This window comes from Callithrix jacchus, chromosome 9, assembly GCF_049354715.1.
Source record: "Callithrix jacchus isolate 240 chromosome 9, calJac240_pri, whole genome shotgun sequence".
Taxonomy (NCBI): domain Eukaryota; kingdom Metazoa; phylum Chordata; class Mammalia; order Primates; family Cebidae; genus Callithrix; species Callithrix jacchus.
In genome coordinates, this window is record NC_133510.1 from 10,436,517 (window position 1) to 10,454,640 (window position 18,124).

At 45.9% G+C, this 18,124-nt stretch overlaps 1 long non-coding RNA gene across 3 annotated transcripts; it reads right to left on the minus strand.

Moving 5' to 3' along the window:
* Nucleotides 1–2,710: 2,710 nt before the first annotated feature.
* Nucleotides 2,711–17,289, minus strand: LOC103795095 (uncharacterized). 3 transcript variants are annotated; one of them, XR_008473596.2, is made up of 6 exons: nucleotides 17,160–17,289; nucleotides 13,570–13,703; nucleotides 10,001–10,202; nucleotides 5,185–5,324; nucleotides 4,660–4,725; nucleotides 2,720–3,055 (listed from the first exon to the last, which is right to left on the minus strand). It is a non-coding gene; the product is annotated as an uncharacterized LOC103795095 (long non-coding RNA). The 3 variants fall into 3 exon arrangements; XR_013522266.1 differs by lacking the exon at nucleotides 10,001–10,202 and having other exon boundaries at nucleotides 2,711–2,977; XR_004728546.3 differs by lacking the exon at nucleotides 10,001–10,202.
* Between the last annotated feature and the right edge of the window lie 835 nt (nucleotides 17,290–18,124).

Sequence of the window (18,124 nt, forward strand, 5' to 3'; positions counted from 1 at the left end):
GGCAAGAAGGAGGTCTGCTTTGGGAAAGGGTTGTTACCATCTTTGTTTAAACTATAAACTAATTTTCCCCCAAAGTTAGTTCAACGTACACCCAGGAAAGAACAAGGGCGGCTTGGAGGTTAGGAACAAGCTGGAGTCCGTTAAGTCAGGTCTCCTTCACTGTCTCCGTCATACTTTTGCAAAGGCAGGTTCAATCTGATTTTCTGCTGTGAGTTCTTCCTTAAGGAGCCCGACCTCTCACAGGTACGAGTGAGCAGAGGAGGCCCTGCAATGGCAAGCAGGAGAAGGAAAACAGAAAGGCTTGGAAAATCCATTCCAACTGTCTGACAGTGTTGCTTTGAGATTCAGGAAATGAAGAGTGATTAGCATGACCAGGTGTGGTGGTTCAGGCCTATAATCCCAGCACTTTGGGAGGCCGATTGGCTGAGGCAGGCATATTACTTGAGGTCATGAGTTCAAGACCCATTTGGCCCATATGGTGAAACCCTGTCTCTATTAAAAATACAAAAATTAGCCAGGTGTGGTAGCGCATGCCTGTAATCCCAGCTCCTTGGGAGGCTGAGAGGCAGGAGAATCGCTTGATCTGGGAGGCAGAGATTATTGTGAGCCAAGATTGCACCACTGCATTCCAGCCTAGGCAACAGAACAAGACTCTGATTCAAAAAAAAAAAAAAAAATAGAGTGATTGGCAAAGCACCCAGCAGTACCTGATGTTATTGTTCATTCCTCTCTCACGGTCCTATCTCAGGCCTTCAAATCACTGGTAACCATAGCTGTCATTCAGCTCATGCCCTGATGAGGGCTGGGCGTGCATTTTCTCATTCAATCCTCATAGTAACTGAATGAAACGGACATTGTATGTATCCCCACATTATAGGGAGGAAACTGAGGCTTAATGCAATTAACAGCTGGCCCAAGAGAGAACCAGGATCAACTCCAAGTTTCTCCAGTCTCTGCCTCTAAGGTCATCACCACCTTAGATGGAGGCTGATGTGCACCCCCTCCAAGGGTTTCTGTGGATTCTGAGTGGAGCTCTGTGCCATGGAGGAGAGCCAGAAGGGAAGCCCCAACCCTGCAGGACTGAAGAGGCTCCCCAAGGTGCACCACCAGTCTCCACCCAAAGGGCTTTAAAAGGAAACCAGGAAGTATCATCGTTACCCACACATGGAGTCTGATGGTGTCACTTTGAGCCGAGGGAGCAGGCCAGCCTGGTCTTTGCAGGGAGGCAGGGCCCACTGGACTAGAAATTAGCTTTCTCACCAGCTCTGTATTCCTTTAACATTTTGTAATAATCAAACAGCTACTATCAGGTTCTGTGCTAGGTCCTGATTAAAATAAAAAGCATTGTTCCTGCCTTCAGAAATGGCGATAGTCTAATTTGCAGGAGGCAGGTAGGTGAAGCTGTGCTACAGTGTAGGAAGTGCTGAAAAGGAGAAGCAGTTTCAAATAAGACTGGGTTTAATTCTGAGTTTGGCACGTAAGTGCAGTGGAGTTATCTAAAAACTGTAAGCTTCAATTTCCTCAGCTATAAAATGGAGATAATGAGACCTTCTACCTCTTAGGCTTTGTTGAAAGGATTAAACAACAAATGTCTAACTCTACACTCTAAATGTTTAACTCTGAACTCTAAATGTTTAACTGTAAAATGTTTAACTCTAGGATTGTTCCTGATTATCTGGTGAGTAACTGCCAACCCTCGCAATCCTGGGCAGGTGAATTAACCCCTTCCTCTTCAGCTTCCCAATCTGTAAATTCAGGCTGACACAGCTTCCAAATTTCTGGATCTGTCAGTCAATAGAGGTCACCTAAAAACTCTGAGAAAAGTTATGAGAACATGGAATAAAAAGCCCTCAGAAGGGCTGGGCTCAGTGGCTCACTCCTATAACCCCAGCACTTTGGGAAGCTGAGACGGGCAGATCAGTTGGGGTCAGGAGTTTGAGACCAACGTGGGCGATATGGTGAAACCCCATCTCTATTAAAAATACAAAAATTATCCAGGTGTGGTGGTGTGCACCTGTAGTCCTACTACTCAGGAAGCTGAGGCAGGAGGATCACTTGGGCCCAGGAGGCAGAGGTTGCAGTGAGCTAAGATCATTCCTCTGCACTTCAGCCTGGGCAACAGAGACCTTGTCTCAAAAAGAAAAGGGGAAGGGGCGGGGAATGCCCTCAGAGAGCTTCTGGAAAAGCTGGGAGACTAAGAGGAGCAATGCATTGAACACAGAAGTGAGTGGGTGTGAGCTCTATGTGCCTGGTCTTCCCTCTGTGGTTCTTCAAAGGGTGAAGGGAGTAGAGGGCGGACGACCGGGTGACTCAGGAATGCATAGGAGAGGCCGGGCGCGGTGGCTCACGCCTGTAATCCCAGCACTTTGGGAGGTGGAGGCAGGCAGATCACGAGGTCAAAAGATCAAGACCATCCTGGCCAACACGGTGAAACCCCATCTCTACTAAAAATACAAAAACTAGCCGGGCATGGTGGCGGGCACCTGTAGTCTCAGCTACTCGGGATGCTGAGGCAGGAGACTGACTTGAACCCAGGAGGTGGAGGTTGCAGTGAGCCAAGATCACGCCACTGCACCCCATCCTGGTGACAGAGTGAGACTCTGTCTCAAAAAAAAGAATGCAGAGGACTTTATCAATCAAATTCCCATATAGAATCAAGAACAAGCCTGGCAGGTTCATGGACCAGCAAAGAGATGACAGTAGATCCTTTAAGCATCATTTAGATTTTATTCAGCGACCTTCAGGGTTGCCTAAGTCAGTGGAAGAGAGCACTGAGCTCATGCTTTGCCCACAGTCCCAGCAGTCACCCTGTTGTCTCGGATGTCTTTCCTCAGAAGCTCTCGACTGCAAGCAGCAGCCCCTGGGGTCACCTGTCCCCAGGTGCCTCATCTCATCAGGCTCGTCACAGCTCCTCCTCTCTACCGATCACCCTGGATCCAGGCCTGCACCTTCCAAGAACGCAGACTCCACCACCAACCTGTGTCCACAGAGCATGTTTGAGAAACACAGCTTGAAAGGCCAGGGATGCCTCCACAGAGTGGCCAATCACATCTTGCTAGTGTTGAAAAAGCAAATAAACACTTTCAGTCTGACCCAAAGGAGAACAAATGAGGCAGTTACAAGAAGAATGGGTGTGACCCTATAAACATAAACTGGTAGAGCTGGAAAAAACTCCTTCAAAGGGAATGGCTCACCTCGATCCATTTCCCTTGCAGTGATTACTGGGGCACATCTATTTATTATCAGCAATTGCATGCATTAGTAATGGAAATGAACGCCGTATCCCCCAGCGTTCTCTGCCCAGTTACTTGTAGTTACTTAGCTGTCTCTATTAGGTAGCACATATATTACATTCATGCCTAAATAAACAAGAAAAAAAAAGGATAATTTCCTGGCAGGAAATTCTTATGTAATTAGTCAGCAGCTCCCGCCCTGGTCTGTCACTAAGCAGCACTGTGACCTTTAGCAGGTCCACATCTCTTCATCCCCATCAGCACAACTTCAGGCCCAGACCCCACATCGCTCTCCTGGACCACCACAGTGGCTTCCAGTTCATCTCTGTCTCTAGTTTTTCTTCTCTCCCAAACATTCCCCACTCTAGAAACCTTCTGTTTAGAGATCCTCCTAAAACCCCAAATCTGCCCAACTCTCTATTGCTTAAAATCCATAACGTCTTACTCAGCCCAGCCCAGTAGCTCACACCTGTAATCCCAGCACTTTGGGAGACCAAGTGAGAGGATCACTTGTGCGTAGGAGTTTGAGACCAGCCTGGGCAACATAGCTAGATCCTGTCTTCACAAAAAATAAAAAATTAACTGGGCATAGTTGTGCTCACCTATAGTCCCAGCTACTCGGGAGGCTGAGGTGGGACTCTCCATTCAGTCTAGGACAAGTTAAAACATCCATGTATGGTTTACGAAGTCGTTTGTGATCTGTCCTGTTTACCATTCCAGAATGGCATCTCTCTCTCTCTCCATTCCATTCACCCTCTTTTTTATTTTTATTTATATTTATTTATTGAGGTTTTTTGCAGACGGAGTCTTACTCTGTGGCCCAGACTAGCCTCATTGCAACCTCCGCCTTCCAGGTTCAAGCAATTCTCCTGCCTCAGCCTCCCAAGTAGCTGGAATTACAGGCGCACACCACCATGCCCAGCTAATTTTTTTTGTATTTTAGTAGAGACATGGTTTCACCATGTTGGCCAGGCTGGTCTTGAACTCCTGACCGCAGTTGACAGCCTGTCTCAGCCTCCCAAAGTGCTGGGATTACAGGCATGAGCCACCGTGCCCGGCCCTTTTTTTTTTGAGACTAAGTCTCGCTCTATCGCCCAGGCTGGAGTGCAGTGGCACAATTTTGGTTCACCGCAACCTCCACCTCCTGGGTTCAAGCAATTCTCCAGCATCATCCTCCCAAGTAGCTGGGATTACAGGCGCATGTCGCCACGCCCAGCTAATTTTTGTATTTTTAGTAAAGATGAGTTTTGCCATGTTGGCCAGGTTGGTTTTGAACTCATGACCTCAAGCAATCTGCCCACCTCAGTCTCCTAAAGTGCTGGGATTACAGGCGTGAGCCACCGCGCCTGGCCTCTCCATTCACTGTCTTAAGTTCTACGTTCCAGCTGTATATTTACATACCCATGACTCCCCGTATAATACTCACAATGGCAACAATGACCAACATCTACTGTTTCCTATGTATCGGGTTTGTTCTAAGAAACTCTTCCTTCTGGTTCAAGTTGATGTTTGAAAAATAAAGAAAAACAAAAGTAAATAAATAAAAGACTCTTCCTGCATTAACTTATTTAATCTTTACAACTCTACTAGATAATGACTATAATTATTTCCATTTCGCAGATGAGGAAATAGACACAGAAAGGTTGAATCACTATCCCAAGTTGGCCGACAAGTAAATGGTATGAACTTGAATACACGCTGTTTACCCTGCCCTCGCCCCTTCTCCGCTCTCGGTCTTAGTACAAGAGGCTCCCTCGGCCTGGAACACCCTTTCTTGTCTCCCCTTTTCTTCACTTGGCTAACTCCTCCTCGTCCTCTGAGGACCCCCCTGGAAACATTGCCTCCTCTGAGAAGGTTCCATTCCCAGGCACGCTGCTGTCTCCCCTCAATGGCAGTTAGTCTCCAAAGACAGCGCCCACTGAATGATGCCTCCCGATAACCAGGATCTTACACAGTTCTCTCAGATGTTGAATCACAGTTGACGCCTCACTGTGAAATACAGTGGAAGTGATGCTGAATAAGTTCCAGGGCTAGGTCAAAAACAGCCTTGCAATTTCCACCGAAGTCTCTTGGAAAAGTTACTCTGGGGACCTATAAGGAACATACACAATTCAACAAGCAAAAAATAACCCCATTCAAAAAATGGGCAAAAGATATGAGCAGACACTTCTCAAAAGAACATACATGTGGCCAAGAAACATATGAAAAAATGCTCAACACCACTAATCATTAGAGAAATGCAAATCAAAACCACAAGGAGATACCAACTCACATCAGTCAGAATGGCTATGTTACACACACACATAAATATATATATATATATATATATATTTTTTTTTTTTTTTTTTTTTTTTTCCTGAGACAGAGTCTCCCTCTTGTCACCCAGGCTGGAATGCAATGGTATGATCTCGGCTCAGTGCAACCTCCACCTCCTGGGTTCAAGTGAATCTCCTGCCTCAGTTTTGTGAGTAGCTGGGATTATAGGCACACACTGCCACGCCTGGCTAATTTTTTGTATTTTTATTAGAGATGGGGTTTCATCATGTTGGCCAGGCTGGTCTTCAACTCCTGACCTCGGGTGATCCACCCACCTCCACCTACCAAACTGCTGAGATTACAGGCACAAGCCACCGCACCTGGCAGAATGGCTATTATTAAAAAGTCAAAAAACAACGAATGCTGGCAAGGTCGCAGAGAAAAGGAACGCTCACACACTGCTGGTGGGAATGCAAATTAGTTCAGCACTGTGGAAAGCAGTATGGAGATTTCTTTTTTTCTTTTCCTTTTTTAAATTTTTTATTTAAAAATCATATTTCATTTCTTTCTTTCCTCGCCCCGCCACGGCCACTGGGTTCCAGGGTGGGGTGCAGCAGTATGAAGATTTCTAAAAGAACTTGAGAACTGCCAGGCGCGGTGGCTCATGCCTGTAATCCCAGCACTTTGGGAGGCAGAGGCAGGCAGATCACCTGAGGTCAGGAGTTCAAGACCAGCCTGGCCAGTATGGTGAAACCCCATCTCTACTAAAAATACAAAACTTGGCCAGGCATGGTGGCAGGCACCTGTAATCCCAGCTACTCAAGAGGCTGAGATAGGAGAATTGCTTGAACCTGGGAGGCAGAGATTGCAGTGTGCTGAGATTGCACTGTTGTACTCCAGCCTAGGTGACAAGAGTGAAACTCTATATCAAAAAAAGGAAAAAAAAAAGAACTTGAGAACTACTATTCTACCCAGCAGTCCCACTACTGGCTATATCCACCCCCCTCCCCCGCAAAAAAAATCATTCTACCAAAAAGATACAGGCATGTACATGTTTATCAGAGCACTATTCACAATAGTAAAGACATGGAATCAACCTAGATGCCCATCAGCAGTGAACTAGATAAAGAAAATATGGTATATCTACACCGTGGAATACTACACAATCATAAAAAAGAATGAGATCATGCCCCGTGCAGCAATATAGGTGGAGCTGGAGGCCATAATCCTAAACAAATTAACACAGGAACAGAAAAAAAATACCATGTGTTTTCACTTGTAAGTGGGTGCTAAATATTGGGTAAACATGAGCATAAAGATGGCAACATGGCCAGGCACAGTGGCTCACGCCTGTAATCCTAACACTTTGGGAGGCTGAGGTGCGTAGATCACTTGAGGTCAGGAGTTCAAAACCAGCCTGGCCAACATGGTGAAACACGATCTCTACTAAAAATACACACACACAAAATTAGCCAGGCGTGGTGGCAGTTGCCTGTAATCCCAGGTACTCAGGAGGCTGGGGCAGGTGAATCACTTGAACCCAGGAGGCAGAAGTTGCAGTGAGTCAAGATCTCTCCGTTGCACTCCAGCCTGGGCAACAGAGTGAGAGGCTCCATCTCAAAAAAAAAAAAAGATGGCAGCAATCTTTATGGAGACTACTATCGGAGAGGGTTGTAGCGGGGACATGGGTTGAAAAGTTACCTATCAGGTATTATACTCACTACCCAGGTGATGAAATCATTCATACACCAAACGTTGGTCACATACAATTTACCCATATAACAGATCTGTACATGTACCCCCTGAACCTAATATAAAAGTCAGAAAAAGGAAAGAGTCACTCTGGAGCAAATCAGACACTGTAAGAAGTACTTCATGCTGTGAAGAAGCCAAGCGAGCCACATGGACAAGTTACATGGAGTTGTAGAGATGCCCAGTCAGTGCTCAGCTGTCCTAACCATCCCCAGCTAAACTACGTATGTGATGAGGAAGCCGTCTGGGATATCCAGCTTGATTGAACCTTCAGATAACACCAGCCTTGGCCACCACCTACCTGACTGCAACCACGTGAGTGAAGCCAAGAAAGAACCACGCAGCTAACGCAACCCAGTCGACCCACAGGACTGTGAGGTTTAATAATAAATTTTTATTTTAAGCCACTAATCCTTAGGGCAGTCTTACTAAGAAGTAATAGATTACCAGAACAATGAGTATACAGTGGCGACCAATACAGTGTGTCTACTCTCTAATGGCAAAGACAGTCAAGCAAACAGACCAGGAGCACACAGCAGGCTGATTTAGGGTGATGGGGGAAGGACAGTCCTGTCCTTAGCACAACTGAGCTGAAAACCAACAAAAGGAAGCAAATGCTGTGATTGATAAAAGCATGAGCTTTCTCAGCAAACTGACACGAGAACAGAAAACTAAACACTGCATGTTCTCACTCGTATGTGGGTGTTGAACAATGAGAACACGTGGATACAGGAAGGGGGCCTGGGGGTTGGGGGTGCTAGGGGAGGGATAGCAGGGGGTGGGGGATTGGGGAGGGAAACAGGAGAAATACCTAATTCAGATGAATGCGGGATGGATGCAGCAAACCACCATGGCACGTGTATACCCGTGTAACAAGCCTGCACATTCTGCACATGTACCCCAGAACTAAAAAGTACAATAATAAAAAAAAAGAGCATGAGCTTCTGAGTCACATGGAGCTGTGTTTGAATCCTAGTCCTTAACTTGTTTTTTGAATAACTTAAGGAAAGTTTCTCAAACTCTCTGAGCATTTCCTTTAGCATTTGTAAAATGGAGACAATAAGGCTTAGTTTAGAAGATAGTGACCAGGAGTGGTAGCACATGTAGTCCCAGCTACCTGGGAGACTGTGGCAGGAGAATCCTTTGAGGCCTGAAGTTCGAGGCTGCAGTGAGCTGTGATCATCCCACTGCACCCCAGCCTGGGCAACAGAGTGAAACGCCATCTCTTTTATTATTTGCTTATTTATTTTTTTTGAGACGGAGTCTCGCTCTGCCACCCAGGCTGGAGTATAGTGGCATGATGGCTCATTGAAACCTCCGCCTCCCAGGTTCAAGTGATTCTCCCGCCTCAGCCTCCTGAGTAGCTGGGATTACAGGCACCCACCACTACGCCCAACTAATTTTTGTATTTTTAGTAGAGATGGGGTTTCACCATGTTGGCCAGGTTGGTCTCAAACTCCTGACCTCAGGTGATCCGCCTGCCTCGGCCTCCCAAAGTGCTGGGATTACACATGTAAGCCGCTGTGCCCGGCCAAGGCCCCCTCTCTTAAAACTAAATGGTTATGCCGAGCACAGCAGCTCACACCTGTAATCCCAGAGCTTTGGGAGGCTGAAGCAGGTAGATCACTTGAGTTCGGGAGTTCAAGATCAGCCTGACCCACATGGAGAAACCCCGTCTCTACTAAAAATACAAAATTGGCCAGGCATGGTGGCGCATGCCTGTAATCCCAGCTACTCAGGAGGCTGAGGCAGAATAATTACTTGAACCTGGGAGACGGAGGTCACAGTGAGCTGAGATCGTGCCATTGCACTCAAGCCTGGGCAACAAGAGTGAAACTCCATCTCAAAAAAGAAAAAAATGAAGAAAGAGACTGATTCTTATACTTTGGTTTATAGTAAATAGAAGACTGAACTGTCCTCTCCACAAGGGCAGAAAATCAGTCTTGTTCATCCTCATATCCCCATGCTGATAATGGCACCTGTAGAGGGTAGCTGCTAAGTATGAAATGAATGAATGAATGAATGAAGAGCTCATAATAACTGAGCACATACAAAGTGTCAGAACTAGGCTGAGCATTTTATCTAGAGCATCTCATGTACTTTCATAACCCTCCTATGATACAGGCAGCACAGCTGTTTCTGATGGAAGCCATTCTCCTGTATTCCACACTTGTTCAACATTTCCTATCACAACCCCAGGGTTGTCTTACCGGCCAGAGAGAAGGCTCTCACTGCCACACAAAGTTGTCTTCCAATTGTTACATATATATGTGAATAACCTTTAAAGGTTTAAATCAGTTGGTGGAGGAAATAAAGCTGAGACGACCACCCAGTAGCTGGGGCAGAATGGGAGCCCCACATCTAGATCCCCTGAAGGCCATTACTGAGTATTTGCAATTCATGGATGGCAGGAATCTCAACTAGGGCAATCAAACTAGATGTCAAGAGAAGAAGAAATGAAACTACTTTATTTTATTCCAAAAAGGAAATGAAAGGAATTTCTTCAAAGAACCTCTCTAGTTCTTTGAAGAAAGTCCTTTTGTTTTTTCTTTGAGAAGTCCCTACATTTTGCTTTCTGTCAAAGAGAGAATATACCTATGTCAGAGTGCAATCAGGAAGCAGAAACCACAGAGTAATTTAAATGGGCGACACCTAATTCAAATAATTATGAAGCTAGGGTAGGAGCATAACTGTAAGACGGAAAGAGAACGCTAAAGGGAACTTTAGGGCTGAGGGAGAATATTCAAGGAAAGACATACTTAGGGGCAAGGCTCTCTTCAAAGACTGAGGTGCAGGTCTCTTTGGAGAAGGTATGGTTGCAGCCCACTGGATGGCAGAGAAGCAAGTTGCCCAGGTTCACAGTCACGGAGCAATCAGGAAACAACCCTCCAGGCACAGGTGAGCTGAGGCGGCGGGGGCAGGTGTGCAGGAGGAGTCAGGGCACCGGTGCGGGGGCAAGGCCTGGAATTCACAGCAGCTGCATCAGAGTGCCTGGGTTGGGGCTGCACAGTCACTGAGAGACTGAACATTCTGGACATACAGTGGAGTCTGCACCATTAGATATCCTCACAGACCCGCACCATGATCACTCATGCAGGAAGAATAAGAAAAAGAAAAAATGCAACACACCAGAACTAAGAAGAGAAGACTGCAATTTCCCTCTGTTGTCTTCTCCTGAGACAACTTAGCATCATTCTCACCAGAGGAGAGATGCTTAGCATCCAGACCATTATCTCAATGTGGGGCTGAGGGGCCATAAATTGATGACTAGCACAGTACCTATATATGAAAGGAAAACATGTTAAGAATATTCTTTTTTTTTTTTTTTTTTTTGAGATGGAGTCTTGCTCTTGTCGCCCAGGCTGGAGTTCAGTGGTGCGATCTTGGTTCCCCGCAGCCTCCACCTTCTAGGTTTAAGCAATTCTCCTGCCTCAGCCTCCCAAGTAGCTCGGATTACAGGCGCCCTCCACCACGCTCACCTAATTTTCATAATATTTTGGTCACACATGGTGGCTCACGCCTGTAATCCCAGCACTTTGAGAGGCTGAGGCAAGCGAATCACCTAAGGTCAGGAGTTCGAGACCAGCCTGGACAACATAGTGAAACCCCTTCTCTACTAAAAATACAAAACTTAGGTGGGCATGGTGGCATGCGCCTGTAATCCCAGCTACTCAGGAGGCTGAGACAGGAGCATTGCTTGAACCCAGGAGGCAGAGGTTGCGGTGAGCTGAGATCAAACTACTGCATTCCAGCCTGGGCGACAAGAGTGAGAATCCATCTTTTTAAAAAAATGAATTTATCTTAGCAACACTTTTGTACCAGGGCTCTGTACTCCATATCTGACAGAGTACAAAGAAGTGGGCATGGATTTTAGGTGCCCAAGTTTACCCTGCCTGGCAGTAACCTTCAAGTTGGAAGACAGATCCCAGAATGTCATAGCTCTGGGTGATTTCACATGGTTTTGTCATCACGGTTCTACCTACTTGCTTTATCCACCTAAATACAATTTCAACCTAAACCACCTCCTATTTTTCCTTGAGTATTTCTCAGTTAATCAAACATGAGTGTCTTTATGTAGCAACACACCTTACAATAACTGTATACTCCAATGTCAAGAATGTCTGCTATTTCTTGAGTCTATTTTGCCACTGCACCTAGTTTTCTTTGCTCTATTCTACAGAAACTTGGTGAATAAAACTGGGTCTCTATATTTGTATCCTAAATGATGTTTCCTTTCTGAGCTTCCATGATAACTTTGCCTTCTGAGAGCATGGATTTAGCTGGGCATACTGGTGTGTGCACATGGTCTCAGTTACTCAGGAGGCTAAGGCAGGAAGGTCACTTGAGTCCAGGCAGTTGAGGCTGCAGTGAGCTGTGATCGCACCAGTGTACTCCAGCCTGGGCAACAGAACAACTCCCTGTCTCAAAACAAAAGCAAAAACAAAGCAGAGTATGGGTTTGTTTCCCAGGCCTGCGGTAACAAATTTACCACAAACCCGGATGGCTTAAAGCAACATAAATTATTCTCTCACAATCTGAAGGCCAGAAGTCAAAAATCAAGGGTCGGTGGCCTACGACGTCTCTGAAGCTCCAGGGGAGGACCTTCCCTTGTGTCTTCCTGGTTTTCGGTGTTTGCCAGGAAGCCTTGGCATTCATTGGCTTGTAGATGCACCCCTCGAGTCTCTGCCTTTGCCATCACATGGCTTTGTCTTCTGTCTCTGCATCCAAATCTCTTAGAAGGACAGCAATTATCGGAGTAAGGCCCATCCTTATCCAGTATGATGCCATTGTAATTTGCACCACAAGCACCAGTGTGCTGCCCGGGTCAAGCATGGGTGTGTTGTATTCCACCTAGCTAATGGCTTAAAGCAAATTTCCCAGATTCCCCATTTGCTGGAGATGAAAAGAAGGCACCCTCATCAGAAATCTACACTTCCATGGTGTGGAATGGCTCAATGCCACTGTTCTGCAGAATAACCTCCTTCCAACCATTGGGATTGTATCATACATTTCTCCGGGTTTTCCTGGCCTCTACATGCCCCCTGCAGCCCCTGTAGCTGGGGACTCTGCTTACTGCTGTGCTTCGAACAGTATTTTGTGCATTTTGGCATCTGATAAAAGTTAAATTAGAAAACCCGTATGTGGCATCACTGCATTTGTTTTGGCATCTATCTTGCATGATCTGTCCTCACTTTATGATGGCTCTTTATATGCGGTAGCATTTTTCTAATTCAGGGAATTAAAAGGAAATCGAGCCAAGCCACTCCAAGGCGAGTTGGCAGAGAGTCGGAGGAGAAGATAAATGATTATTGTTAGCATCAGCTTCGGTAACTCTTCCAAAGGTAAGTGAGAGGGTCACACACCATTTAACATGTTGGCAAATTCCAGGTTCAGCTTCAATGCCAACCAGTCTGTCTCAGATGTATAACGTGTGGCAAAAGAAGATGCCACCTACCTGAAGACCTGAATTGAAAATATCAGTATGAATTCATGATTCTTTTTCTTCTTTAAAAAAAAAAATGCAGTTGAGTGCAGTGGCTCATGCCTCTAATCCCAGCACTTTGGGAGGCCAAGGTGGGTGGATCATGAGGTCAGGAACTTGAGACCAGCCTGGCCAATACAGTGAAACCCTGTCTCTACCAAAATACAAAAAATAAAAATAAATAGCCAGGCATGGTGGCCTGTGCCTGTGGTCCCAGATACTCAGGGGCTGAGGCAGAAGAATCACATGAACCCAGGAGACAGAGGTTGCAGTGAGCTGAGATCTCATCACTGCACTCCAGCCTGGGCGACAGAGCAAGACTCTGTCTCAAAAATTTGAGGAGGGAAAAAAAAAAAAACAGGTTGGATGCAGTGTGTCACACCTGTAAACCCAGTACTTTGGGAGGCTGAGGTAAGAGAATTGCTTGAGGCCAGGAGTTTGAGACCACCCTGGGCAACATAGCAAGACCCATCTCTATCAAAAAAGTAAAATACATCTGGGAGCAGTAACTGTCACCTATAATCCCAGCACTTTGGGAGGCTAAGGTGGGCAGATAGCTTGAGCCTAGGAGTTCCAGATAGTCCTGGGCAACATGTCAAGGCACTGTCTCTACAAAAAATACAAAAATTAGCCAGGCATGGTGGTGCACACCTATAATCCCAGCTACTCAGGGGGCTGATGTAAGAGGATGGCTTGAACCCAGGAGGTTGAGGCTACAGTGAACCATGAATGCATGACTACATTCCAGCCTGGGTGACAGAGTGAGCTCCTGTCTTAAAATAAATAAATAAATTGAATAAATCAATAAAAACTAAAATACAAGAGAGCTGGGTGCAGAGCCTATACCTGTAGTCCCACCTACTCAGGAGCTGAGGCAGGAAGATCACTTGAGCCCAGGAATTGGAGGTTGGTGTACGCTGTGATTCTGCCTGTGAACAGCCACTGCATTTCAGCATGGTCAGCACAGCAAGGCTCCATCACTAAAAAAAAAAAGAAACAGAAAAAGGAAAAAAATCAAGAAAAGGCAAAACAGTGACAGAAAGCAAATGAGCATGAAGAAACTTTTTGTTGTGATGAAAATGTTCTAAAACTGAATTATGGTGATGGTTGAATAAATGTGTTAAAACTTTTTGAACTGTACAATTAAAATGGGTGAATTCTATGCTATGTAAATAATACGTCAGTAACCTGTTAACCTTTATTGTTTGTTTGTTTGAATTAAAACACAAACAAAAACACAGCAACTGAATAATTCCCAGATCAGAAATGGCAAAGGGGTCTAGGAGGGTGGCTCACACCTGTAATCCCAGCACTTTGGGAGGCCAAGGCAGGTGGATCACTTGAGATCAGGAGTTCAAGACCAGTCTGGCCAACATGATGAAACCCTCCCTCTACCAAAAATATTTAAAAATTAGCCGGGTGTGTTGGTGCGCACCTGTAATCCCAGCTACTCAGAAGGCCGAGGCAGAAGAATCACTTGACCCTGGGAAGCAGAGGTTGCAGTGAGCCAAGATCATGCCACTGCACTCCAGCTTGGGCAACAGTGAGATTCTGTCTCCAAAAAACAACAAAAAAGAAAGAAATGGCAAAGGGTAGGATGGGAGGCAAAAGGATGGAGGGGAGGGGCCTGCAACAAAGCCAGTGTCAGCCTTATGTCCTGAAAAATAATTAGTAAAAATTGAAATGCCCCAAACCATTAGGAAATAAGCCATATTATATATATAATATATATATATAATTTAGATAATATATATATATTACCTAAATAATAAGCCATTTGTGAGATAGTGGCTTCCACAGTTTCTCGTCTCTTAGATATAGCAATTATTATTGCTTCAATTACTTGTAGTAATTTGCATACTTAACTTTCACTCTCATTAGGTGGTCATCCCCTTAAGGGTAGAGATTGTGATTAACCACCTGTTTATATACTCCAAGTCCCTAACACAGTGCCTAGTTAACTGAGTATATTCAGTCAATGAAATATTGTGTTTTGTTGTTGTTGTTTTTGAGATGGAGGTTCGCTCTTGTTGCCCAGGCTGGAGTGTAGTGGCACCATCCTGGCTCACCACAACCTTCACCTCCCAGGTTCAAGAGATTCTCCTGCCTCAGCCTCCAGAGTAGCTGGGATTACAGGTACGTGCCACCACGCCTGGCTAATTTTGTATTTTTAGTAGAGACAGGGTTTCTCCATGTTGGTCATGCCGGTCTCGAACTCCCGACCTCAGGTGATCCGCCGACCTCAAGTGATCCGCCCACCTCGGCCTCCCAAAGTACTGGGATTACAGGTGTGAGCCTCCTCACCCCAATGAAGTATTTTTATATTTTATATATATCTATTTTAATATATGTATATAAATATATATAATACATATATTTATATATATTATATATATATATATTTTGGATAGGTAAATGTATTCACACTGTTCAAAACTCAAAGTTACATGCAGATATATAAAGTCAATAATTTCCCTTCTTCCTTTCCTCAGTCCACTGAACACCTGGTTTCCCTCCCTGGAAGTATCAATGTTACGTGTAACAGTTCTTGTGTAGTTTTTAAGAGATATTTCAAACAAATATTTTGAATGTACTTTTTTTTTTTTCTTTTTTGAGACAGGGTGGAATGCAGATCATGGCTCACTGCAGCCTTGAATTCCCAGGCTCCAGTGATCCTCCCCTTCAGCCTCCAGAGTAACTGCAAACACAGGCTCATACCATCACGCCTGGCTAACTTTTGTTTGTTTGTTTTTGACATGGAATTTCCCTCTTGTTGCCCAGGCTGGAGTGCAATGGCACGATCTCAGCTCACTACAACCTCCACTTCCTATGTTCAAGCATTTCTCCTGCCTCAGCCTCCCGAGTAGCTGGGATTACAGGCACCCGCCATTACGCCTGGCTAATGTTTTCTATTTTTAGTAGAGACAGGTTTTCACTACATTAGCCAGGCTGGTCTTGAACTCCCGAACTCAGGTGATCCACTTGTCTCAGCATCCCAAAGTGCTGGGATTACAGGCGTGAGCCACCACACCAGGCAAATTTTTGTATTTTTTGTAGTGACATGGTTTCACCATGTTGCCCAGGCTGGTCCCAAACTCCTGAATCAAGAGATCCACCCATCTCAGTCTCCCAAAGAGCTAGGATTATAGGTGTGAGCTACTGTGCCTGGCCAAATATACTCGTTTTAGCACCATGATAGCATATTATACACTGTTCTGTAGGTTGCTTAGAATAACCTAGCACCATGATAGCATATTATAGACTGTTCTGTAGGTTGCTTAGAACAACCTAGCACCATGATAGCATATTATACACTGTTCTATAGGTTGCTTCAGGTAGTAACTGAAGTAAACAAGGGTAGAAGGCAGGATGGGGTTAATCCTAATGGCCTCTTAGGAGAAAATGGTTAATCAGCTAATAGTTCTCTGGGGAGGTTCAAGATGGTGAGGCAGGCAGAATCATGGCTTGAGGTTGGGGGTGATAATTATACTAGAATATGGAACTGGGTGATTTCCCTTCAATCTTAGTGTCATGGCCAGGGGAGGGGTAGCATGGCAAAGCCAAACTTACAACTAACCCTAACAAAATTAGCACATAGCAGCCAAGAGGTTATGGTAACCTCAATGGTAAGCACAGGTCCTAGCACGTAGTAGGCACTCCAGAGGAGTCCTCAACCCATCTCAACTGGATGTCATCTAATGACATAATTATTGCTTTTCATCACTAATACTGTAACATTGTCTCATATGTGTAACCAGGCATGGGGTTGGTTTTGAAACTCATGTTGGGTGAAGAGGGTATCCCCACAGGAGAAGAGCCCTCATATTGAGTATTGAAGCCCATGCAGAATTAGAAGGATGTCTCTGAATCATGGTGGCCCAGAATGGCAAGTCTAAGTCTGAAAGATTGGGAAAGCATCCATAGAGGGATGGGAGAAGTAAGAAGGGAGGGATGGGCCAGCCGCAGGAGTTGGAGCCTAAGCATGGCAAGGAGGGTGTGCACAGGGGGACTGGACCAGCCCAGGCTGTTGGAGTCCCAGAATATGAGGAAGGCGTCCCCACACAAGGGCAGCACGGTGCAAGGTGTCTGAGTGAATGCAGAGTGACAGGGGCATATGTGTGAGGGCAGACTAGCGAGGGATGTAGAGGCCCACGCAGGACAGGGGGATGCCAGGCTGTGGGACGGCCTGGCACAAGATGCTGGAGTGTAAGCAGAGTGATGAAGATGTTCCCACAGAGGGGTAGCCTGGAGTCAGGTCCAGAGCCCGAGCAGGGAGAGCTGGGCAGCCACACCTAAGCAGCCTGGGGGGAGAAGTGAGAGGGGAAATGGGGAGCAATGCATCCCAGCAGGGAGGCGGCCTGGGGCGGTGTGTCAGAGCCCAGGCAGAGTGGTGAGTCCGTCTATGCAGAAGTGGGGGTAGTAACTGTCCGACCTACCCTCTGCGGGAGGACTGAGCTCGTTCGGAAAAAACCAGGCCGCAGGTTAGAAGAAAGTCTTAAGTTCAGGCTTTATTGAGAGGAAAGAGCCTCCGAGCAGACCAGCCGGGAAGAAGAGGAAAATGGCCGCGCCGCTCAGAGGAGCAGGGTTCTTTTATAGGGGACTGAAGGGCTGAGGGAGTGGGGAAGCCGAGAGAGCCGAGGTGGCGGGCAACGATTGGTCAGTTTAAACCGCTGGGCGGGGAAGCCGGGCGGCGGGAAGCCGGGGAGTGCTGATGAGGCAGGCAGTGATTGGTCAGCCGGTTGCTGGGCGGGAGGTGGCTGCGGCCGGGCAGGAAGGCCAGAGCGGTATGTAGAGTGGGAGATAAGGGAGCGTCTTTGTGGGGGAGGGAAAGAGAGCTTTCACGGTAGGGGCAGAGTTTTTCCGAACAGTAACAACCATTGGTTAGGCAGACAGGGATTGATCAAATAACAAATTAATACGAGGGATAATAAAAACCGTCATTCTTGGAGAAGAGAGTAAAGAAAGCAGAGAAGAAGAAAACTAGAATAAACCGTGGGCTGTTTAATAGGAACTAGAGCAAAGCTCCATCTCAAAAAAAAAAGGAAAGAAAGAAATAGGTAAATGTAGATGTATGTACACATGTATGTATGCAAATTCATATGAACACAAACACATACATACATTCCCTAGCTCTGTCCACTGAGAGGGCCTAGGAGCAGTAATACCCCAGTACCAATGAGAGGGAGTGCCATGCTTTGTAAAACTGGTGGCTAGATAGAAAGCATAGAGAGGTCTCTGTGCCCTCGCTGGTGTCCTATCCTAAGCGTTGCTGAGGAAGCATCTTGATCCTGCTGTCAAAACATTTGAAGCCCATGGTGATTGGAATCTAACCAAAACTGCCAAAAAACAGACCAACCAACCCAGGCCCACTTTAACTTCAGATTATACTTACTCAGCTTCT